This window comes from Quercus robur, chromosome 3 (assembly GCF_932294415.1).
Source record: "Quercus robur chromosome 3, dhQueRobu3.1, whole genome shotgun sequence".
NCBI lineage: Eukaryota > Viridiplantae > Streptophyta > Magnoliopsida > Fagales > Fagaceae > Quercus > Quercus robur.
The window spans coordinates 68,275,635-68,284,711 of NC_065536.1; the positions used below are offsets into that span (position 1 = coordinate 68,275,635).

Genomic DNA, 9,077 nt, shown 5'->3' on the forward strand with positions numbered 1-9,077 from the left:
TCACAGTAATAACCAACAGGCACACAAAGGCAACATAAATCACAGCAATGTCAATTTTTTTAATATTTACAAAATAGAGTTTTCAGTTTTACCTGGTGGAGGCCAATCACGAGTATGTCCACACAGATTGTTAAACAACTTCTAGATGGAAGGAGTTTATTGTGGTTTCCAACTAGCTCAACTGGTAAAATCTCTGATGATTGAATAAGATATTTGAGGTTCAATTCTCACCTACACCAAAAACTGATTGGTGAGTAGATCTCATAAGTTAAAATTCTCTAAAAAAAAAGATAGAAGAAGTTCATTCCTTTGACTCTCTCCCATTCCCATACACTAGCTTGTTAACATGTATAGTGTTGTGGACTTTAGGCCCAACTAGATTACTTGTATAGTACACATTCTTGTATTACACTCTTACTTGTACTGCACTCATATGCCTCCTATATAAAAACACTCATGTATATTCTTTCATTTTGAGAAATACAATACTATTGCATTAAGTATTTCTAGCATGGTATCAGAGTCACTACTCTACTTTTCTTGTGTCTTGCAGTCTTGTTTTGTTGGTTTTTTCCGCTGCCTTAACTTTTGTGGTTAGTAAACCCTTTCAGTGCCCTCTCTCGACTGCCCCGTTGTCGTCAGAGGTCCTCAGGGTTGAATCTCTACCACTAGAATCTCTTCCTCCACCACTAAAACCACTGCCATCACCGAATCTATCACCTTTGACCTCCGATTAGGACATAAGACCCATCACCGTGTAGCTTTTCAATCCCTCTACACAACACCGTCGGATAAATCCTCATTTGACCATCCATGCATCGATCAAAGTTACGGCCAAATTTTCCATGCGCTTCATGCGAGCCACTAGGGTTGCTCCAATCTTGTTGCCTTCGCCACCATCGGACTCGTCTTTCTCCGATCTACATTTTTGAAAAAGAATTGGCTTCATCAGGTAACTCACACACTTCCAGCACCACTGATATACGTTGCATAGTTTTCACGCACCTCACGCGCTGTCTCACGTGCGACACGCGCCAACAGCTCTACCATGTCAACCCTAGCTAATGCCATCGCTTTGTCATCTACTGATGTCATCTCCTAGTCAGCCTATTGACATCATCCGTTGACTTGACAGCGTTGACCGTTGTCTTCCAGAGTTGACTTTGATTAGGGCTGACCGTTGACTTTTTTGCCAGAGTTGACTTTTGCAGTTCATTTTTGCATATTTTGCTTCTAAATGAAGAATAAGGACAAGTCTTCTTCCTTTTGCAACAATCGTCATCGACAATCCAGCAAACGTTTTTGCAATATTTGTAACCATTTTGGCCACAATATTGAAACTTGTTATCATCGCAACAAATCAGTTGTTTCAATTTCTACTACTACTGTTGTTAACATTGAGAGTGTCCAACCAATGGCTCCCGTCTCTGCACAGCCTCAGTCTTTTGGATCCACTTTCACCATTTCCAGAGATGACCTTATAAACATCATTGCTAATGTCATTCGTATGGTTGGTAATGCATCTTATTCCTCTTCTCTCTCAGCTTTATTTGGTATGTCTCCTACCTCTTGGCTTATGGATTCTGCTTGTTGCAATTACATGACACCTCATTCGTCTTTATTTTCTAAACTTAAACCAGCACCACACCCGTTTAATATTCGCACAGCAAATGGTTCCACAATGTCTGGTCATAATATAGGTTTCGTTTTGACCTCCAACCTTTTGGTTCTTGGGGTCTTCAATGTTCCTGACCTTTCTTACAATTTATTCTTTGTGGGACAATTAGCTGAGTTGGGTTATTGCATTATTCTTTGTGGGACAATCATTGAACCAAGTCACCAAGGTGACGAATGACCCTTCAAGGATGATTGAGTCAAGCAGCAATCCTTCGATGACAATCAACTTAAGTAACGATCCTCTAATTAAGTTGCTCATGGAGTGGGGGCAGGTAAAAAACCCCCCCAACACTCTACGATTACAACACAAGCCTTTATATTCCACACTCGTCCACTTACGTGTTGACTATGGAATGGGGGGCAACTGATAGGGAATATTTTCACTAGTTAGAAAATTTTTCCTAACACCCTAGAGTCTTCGGTCACCAAAAGCATCATGAGCTTACAAAAAGTATGGTTGGTCATGAAGGGAGCGTGACACTGCGCGACACGCTTCGCCCTGACGGTCATCAAGTACCAAGGGGTTGTCAGGTACCTTCCCTGACACTGCACAACACGATCCACCTTAGGGATCCTTAGGTACCAAGGGGTCGTTAGGGACCCAGCACTCATCAGGTACCTTCCTTGACACCACCCGACACGCTCCGCCTTGACAGTTGTTACATATCAAGGGGTCGTTAGGTACCCTACTCATCGCCCAGTCCCTGTGGATGACCCATTATACTCGTCGAATCAACAAACTAACTTGCACACTAATAAGGATATTTCCGTCCAATAAAGTCCGAGCACTTTGACCCATCAAGATGGAATACTCCGCTACTGACCCATTGATAGGGATAAATTCCAAAGCAGACGGATCCTATCAGTAGAGTTAGTCATTGGCGACGGTGTTGTCAAAAGAGACGGTCTAGTTAGCCTGCTAGTCAAAGAGCAGGCAGAAGGAATCATGCCCCGGATGGAAAGGCAGGGAGACGGATGGACTCTTTAAGGTATACAGATTGAAGGGAGACGGGTGTCAAAGTCATGTGGCACCTATGTGGCCTAAGTGGTCTCCAATGATCCTAATATGTAAATGCCTTACATTTTACGTCCAACCATAATTAGAAAAATCCCTACAAGGAAAGAATCCCACAATATATGAGCATTTATGAAGATCTTCCCTATAAAGAAATGTCTTGCACCCCACGCTTGACCCTAACCAAGGAGACTCCTACAAGGAAAGGATTTTGCAAGATACGCAAAATAAAGAGTTTCTCTCCTACAAGGAAACATCTTCTTGATCAAGGCATGGATGTCAACCCTACGCTACTATAAAAACTCCAAGACCCTCACAAATCAAGGTACGCACAATTTCTCTAAAGCTTATACTCTCTATCAATATTGGAGCTCTTTTCTGACTTAACCTTCGAAGGGTTTTTAACCGGTACCCCATCAGTGCCCTTTGATTGGTTCTTTTCTTTTGTTCTTTAGGTACACCCATTGACACATGTGTGGACGATCAACTCACTAATGATTTTTGTGCATCATCACTTAGAAATTAGTCTAAATGGTTTGAAGGGATTCACATTTGCAGAATATGATTCTATCAATGATCAGTAGTGTCGAGGTGATGCTAGAGAGATGGAAAAATCATGAATGCAAAGAGATTGATGTATATGAAGAATTTAGGCTATTGACATCAGTAGCAATTTCCAGGACAGCTTTTAGGAGCAGTTACTTAGAAGGGAAGAACATTTTTCAGATGTCGATGAAATTGACCTTGATATCATCCAAAAATACTTATAAACTCAGGTTTCCTGGCATCAGGTAAAGTTCTTTTAGTTAAGCCAACAATTGGGGAACATAGAACTACTCTCCACTTAATATTCTTAGCGTCCTCATGTCCTAATAGAATTAAACAATGTGACCAACCTTAACTAGTATGTTGAGATCATAACTAACCTCAAAATTTTGAAACTAATGCTTATTGTTGTTGTCATTGTCAGCGTTGTCCTAAAAATTAGTTGTCCATTTTTACAGTAAAACTTATAAAACTAATGATGATATTGAATCGGAGGAGCTTGTAAAAGGAATACACAACGCTATATTGGAGATAATAAAGAAGAGAGAAGAAAAGGTAATGACTGGAGAGGGTAGCAGTTTTGGGGATGATTTTCTCCAATTACTTGTAGAGGCTCATCATGATGCCAATGCTAGCCTAAAGATTTCAATAGAAGATTTGGCGGACGAGTGCAAAACATTTTACATTGCTGGTCAAGAAACCACTTGTACTTTGCTTGCGTGGACCATATTTCTTCTAGCAATCCACACAGATTGGCAAGAAAAAGCAAGAAAGGAGGCGCTCAAATTATTTGGCCAACAAAATCCAAACCCGGATGGAATCGCAAAACTCAAGACTGTAAGAATGTCTCAAACTCAAATCAATTACTAGTGTAAATGACAGACCATTTAACTCAATTGCAATTCTTAAATTCTTAATTTTTCTGACATTGTTTCCCATGCAGATGGGTATGATCATCAATGAGTCTTTAAGGTTATATCCACCCGTAATTGCAATAGCAAGAAAAGTTGAAAGGGAAGTCAGACCGGGGAAGCTCACACCTGGCTAATTTATTGTTGTACATCACAACTCTTGCGCCTCACCAAAATATGGGGAGAAGACGTGCATCTTTTCAAACCAGAGCGATTCTTAGAAGGTGTTGCCAAGGCTACTAACAACAACATAGCTGCTTTTTTTCCCTTTGGAGTGGGGCCTCAAAGTTGTGTGGGGTTGAACTTTGCAACAACTGAAGCAAATATTGCTCTTTCCATGATTCTACAACGCTATGCCTTCACCCTTTCCCCAGCCTATGTTCACTCACCATTTCAGCTTCTTACCATTCGCCCACAACATGGAGTTAAAGTGATGCTGCACTCATTGTAAAGACCAGAACTGGCAGCAAAATGTGCACAGAATATCCAGACATCACTGCCTAAGGATGTATACTGTAGCCTTTTTTTTTTTTTTTTTTTCTGTTGTTTCAGAGCTTGGGAATTGGTAGCTTGGAGAGTAAGTGAAAATCAATGTGTTACACAAGAAGTGAATGAACATTGAAATTAATAAAGTCAGTTGAGACATTGAAGGCAGGTGACCAATATGAAGATTATGCTGATCATTAGTTAGTGTAAGCATTTGGAGACTTTCCAAGTATCTCAAGATCTTATACGATCTGGACTGTTGGTCACGTCTTTATTTAAATCATGATTGTTGTCTTATATGCTTGTGCTTAATCGTAATTTACTTTGATCCTTTCTTGATCTTGATTAAAAGGTTAGAGATCATCAAATATTACGCAGAATGAAGACATTAGCGGCACTGAGTTTTTGATTACGTGCATGATCCCCACAACTAAAGTAGTAGAATACTTAGCTTAACAACCTCATGTGGACTATGGTGGCTGATATATATATATCAACAGGTGTGTAAGTGAAAAGTTGCCTCATTCAGCACGCGCTTGCATACATACACACACACTCACAAAAAGCATATAATTTATTTGTAAAGTATGTTTAATAAAAAAAGGTTTGCTGGCAGTGGTGGAGCAAGGAAATTTTTTCAGAAGAGGCCAACCTAAATATAACTGGACTCTTAAAAATAATTTACTCAAAACAAATACTTAATTTTCATAAATTAATTCTAACTTGGCAACGTTGTGTTATAAGTTATTTCCATGTATTAAAATCATTTGTAATTGATATTAAATTTGTAAAGAATTATAGTCTAAGGAAGCAATATCTATTTATTTTAAGCAATTGTTGGGGAATAAGGTCTCAAGTTGCAAAAGGAGGGAGTTCTTCTTCTTCTTCTTTAATTTTTTCAGCTAGGGATTTGAATCTCAAGATATTTCCATTGGAAACAACATGAGGTGTCAGTTAATTAAGTTATAAAGTTCTTTGAAGTAAACTAATGCCGTTAAGGCATCAGTAAACTTTTCCCTTTATTTTAAGCTAAATATCATGGTCTTATCTCATCATCACTCATGAGATATTTGACTTTTTTAAATTAAAAAAAAAAAAAAATCTCTTTCACGGATTGTTTAAGCTTTAAACTTTAGAAATACTTTCTCTTTAATTTTAGGACAAAGTTTAGCTACAAAATTGATTGTAACTTAAGGCTACAAACTCACTCAATAAAATAAATACTACAATATATTTTGAAAATTTAACTGTTGAATTGCATGTTCTTTACGCCTTTAATACACATGTTAAATTTTGTGTCAATCGGATATCATTTACTATATGATCTATAAGCTTATATTTTATGCATAATTTTAAATTACAAAAACTTGCAATTTAAAAAATTTATTGATGACATAGCTGTTGATCTTTAATTTTCTTGAACTTTTGCAAGCATGAAGGATATAAGAAGAAGATGTAATCTAATGGTGGATTTGTTAAAATTTACATCCAATAAAAAGATATTAAGTAAGTTTGTAGCTTAAGGTTACTGTGGGGTCCAATAATTGATGGGCCAGGCCCACTTGCTGATGGAGAGTTCAAAGGCCTAAGCCGAAAAAGGTCATGGCCCGAGCTCAAGAATAGTAAGGCCTAATTGGCCCGGAGAAGCAGCCGAGGACAGTGCAGTCCTCGGCTGACCCAAAGATCCACCAAGAACAGGGGCAAAAAGGTAAAGGGACATGCTTGAAGGGAAATCTAAAATATCTAGGAAAGGCTGCCTTTACCATCTTCCCCATGCATATCTCTGCGCCTAACAGAGCCTTATCCATTAACTTTATGAACCACTCCCAACAACTTTGGGTTGGGATTGACAAGACAAGTATCAGTCTTGGAAATGTCGACCCTACACGTGGACGAAGGAAAATGAGTGCAGACTAGTATAAAAGAAAAAAATAAGTAATATAAAGGGGGCCCAGTCTACCTCCGGAGAGGAGGCCCCAAGGGTGAAAACGCTTAAATCACCTATGAACACCACCAGAACCACCACTGGGTAACTAAGGCCTAGCCTTTCGAATCCACTCTCTACAAATGATATTGTTTGGGCCTATTCACGTGCGAACCCAACTCTACTGCGGTTCGTCGCGGAACGTGTCCCTACAATTGGCGCCGTCTGTGGGGAAGGCTTGCGCGTTAGCTCGAGCAGTGGTGAAGTTGAGCTTCTGTCGAACAAGGGACTATGAGGGTGCCTTTATCACCGGCGACACATTGTTGCTATTCCAACATAAGTTCCCACTAGGGGCTACGTTTCACGGTGTCAATGACATGGGCAAGTCTAGGGGCTTCAAACATCAGGCTAGCTTCCCCCACCTTGTTCGAGGAGCTAAACCTTCGGAAGATAAATAAATAAAGAAGAATACAAGTTTTGGACAGAACCAAGGCCTTGTATGGTCCTCGGACCCAAGCCTCTGGGGAAACCAACTACTTAAAAAGACGATAAAAGTTTTGGACAGAACCAAGGCCTTGTATGGTCCTCAGACCCAAGCCTCTGGGGAAACCAACTACTTAAAAAGACGATAAAAGTTTTGGACAGAACCAAGGCCTTGTATGGTCTTCGGACCCAAGCCTCTGGGGAAACCAACTACTTAAAAAGACAATAAAAGTTTTGGACAGAACCAAGGCCTTGTATGGTCCTCGGACCCAAGCCTCTGGGGAAACCAACTACTTACAAAGAGAATAAAAGTTTTGGACAGAACCAAGGCCTTGTATGGTCCTCGGACCCAAGCCTCTGGGGAAACCAACTACTTACAAAGAGAATAAAAGTTTTGGAGAAAACCAAGGCCTTGTATGGTCCTCGGACCCAACCCTCCGGGGAAACCAACTACTTAAAAAGACGATAAAAGTTTTGGACAGAACCAAGGCCTTGTATGGTCCTCGGACCCAAGCCTCTGGGGAAACCAACTAATTAAAAAGACAATACAAGTTTTGGACAGAACCAAGGCCTTGTATGGTCCTCGGACCCAAGCCTCTGGGGAAACCAACTACTTACAAAGAGAATAAAAGTTTTGGACAGAACCAAGGCCTTGTATGGTCCTCGGACCCAAGCCTCTGGGGAAACCAACTACTTAAAAAGACAATACAAGTTTTGGACAGAACCAAGGCCTTGTATGGTCCTCGGACCCAAGCCTCTGGGGAAACCAACTACTTAAAAAGACGATAAAAGTTTTGGACAGAACCAAGGCCTTGTATGGTCCTCGGACCCAAGCCTCTGGGGAAACCAACTACTTACAAAGAGAATAAAAGTTTTGGACAGAACCAAGGCCTTGTATGGTCCTCGGACCCAAGCCTCTGGGGAAACCAACTACTTACAAAGAGAATAAAAGTTTTGGACAGAACCAAGGCCTTGTATGGTCCTCGGACCCAAGCCTCCGGGGAAACCAACTACTTAAAAAGACAATACAAGTTTTGGACAGAACCAAGGCCTTGTATGGTCCTCGGACCCAAGCCTCTGGGGAAACCAACTACTTACAAAGAGAATAAAAGTTTTGGACAGAACCAAGGCCTTGTATGGTCCTCGGACCCAAGCCTCTGGGGAAACCAACTACTTAAAAAGACAATACAAGTTTTGGACAGAACCAAGGCCTTGTATGGTCCTCGGACCCAAGCCTCTGGGGAAACCAACTACTTACAAAGAGAATAAAAGTTTTGGACAGAACCAAGGCCTTGTATGGTCCTCGGACCCAAGCCTCTGGGGAAACCAACTACTTAAAAAGACGATAAAAGTTTTGGACAGAACCAAGGCCTTGTATGGTCCTCGGACCCAAGCCTCTGGGGAAACCAACTACTTACAAAGAGAATAAAAGTTTTGGACAGAACCAAGGCCTTGTATGGTCCTCGGACCCAAGCCTCTGGGGAAACCAACTACTTACAAAGAGAATAAAAGTTTTGGACAGAACCAAGGCCTTGTATGGTCCTCGGACCCAAGCCTCCGGGGAAACCAACTACTTAAAAAGACAATACAAGTTTTGGACAGAACCAAGGCCTTGTATGGTCCTCGGACCCAAGCCTCTGGGGAAACCAACTACTTACAAAGAGAATAAAAGTTTTGGACAGAACCAAGGCCTTGTATGGTCCTCGGACCCAAGCCTCTGGGGAAACCAACTACTTACAAAGACGATACAAGTTTTGGACAGAACCAAGGCCTTGTATGGTCCTCGGACCCAAGCCTCTGGGGAAACCAACTACTTAAAAAGACGATAAAAGTTTTGGACAGAACCAAGGCCTTGTATGGTCCTCGGACCCAAGCCTCTGGGGAAACCAACTACTTACAAAGAGAATAAAAGTTTTGGACAGAACCAAGGCCTTGTATGGTCCTCGGACCCAAGCCTCTGGGGAAACCAACTACTTAAAAAGACGATAAAAGTTTTGGACAGAACCAAGGCCTTGTATGGTCCTCGGACCCAAGC

The 9,077-nt window shown here is 41.0% G+C and overlaps 1 pseudogene; it reads left to right on the top strand.

Moving 5' to 3' along the window:
• The first annotated feature begins 1,414 nt into the window (after positions 1–1,414).
• Positions 1,415–4,600, top strand: LOC126719999 (cytochrome P450 CYP749A22-like; annotated as a pseudogene).
• The last annotated feature ends 4,477 nt before the right edge of the window (positions 4,601–9,077 follow it).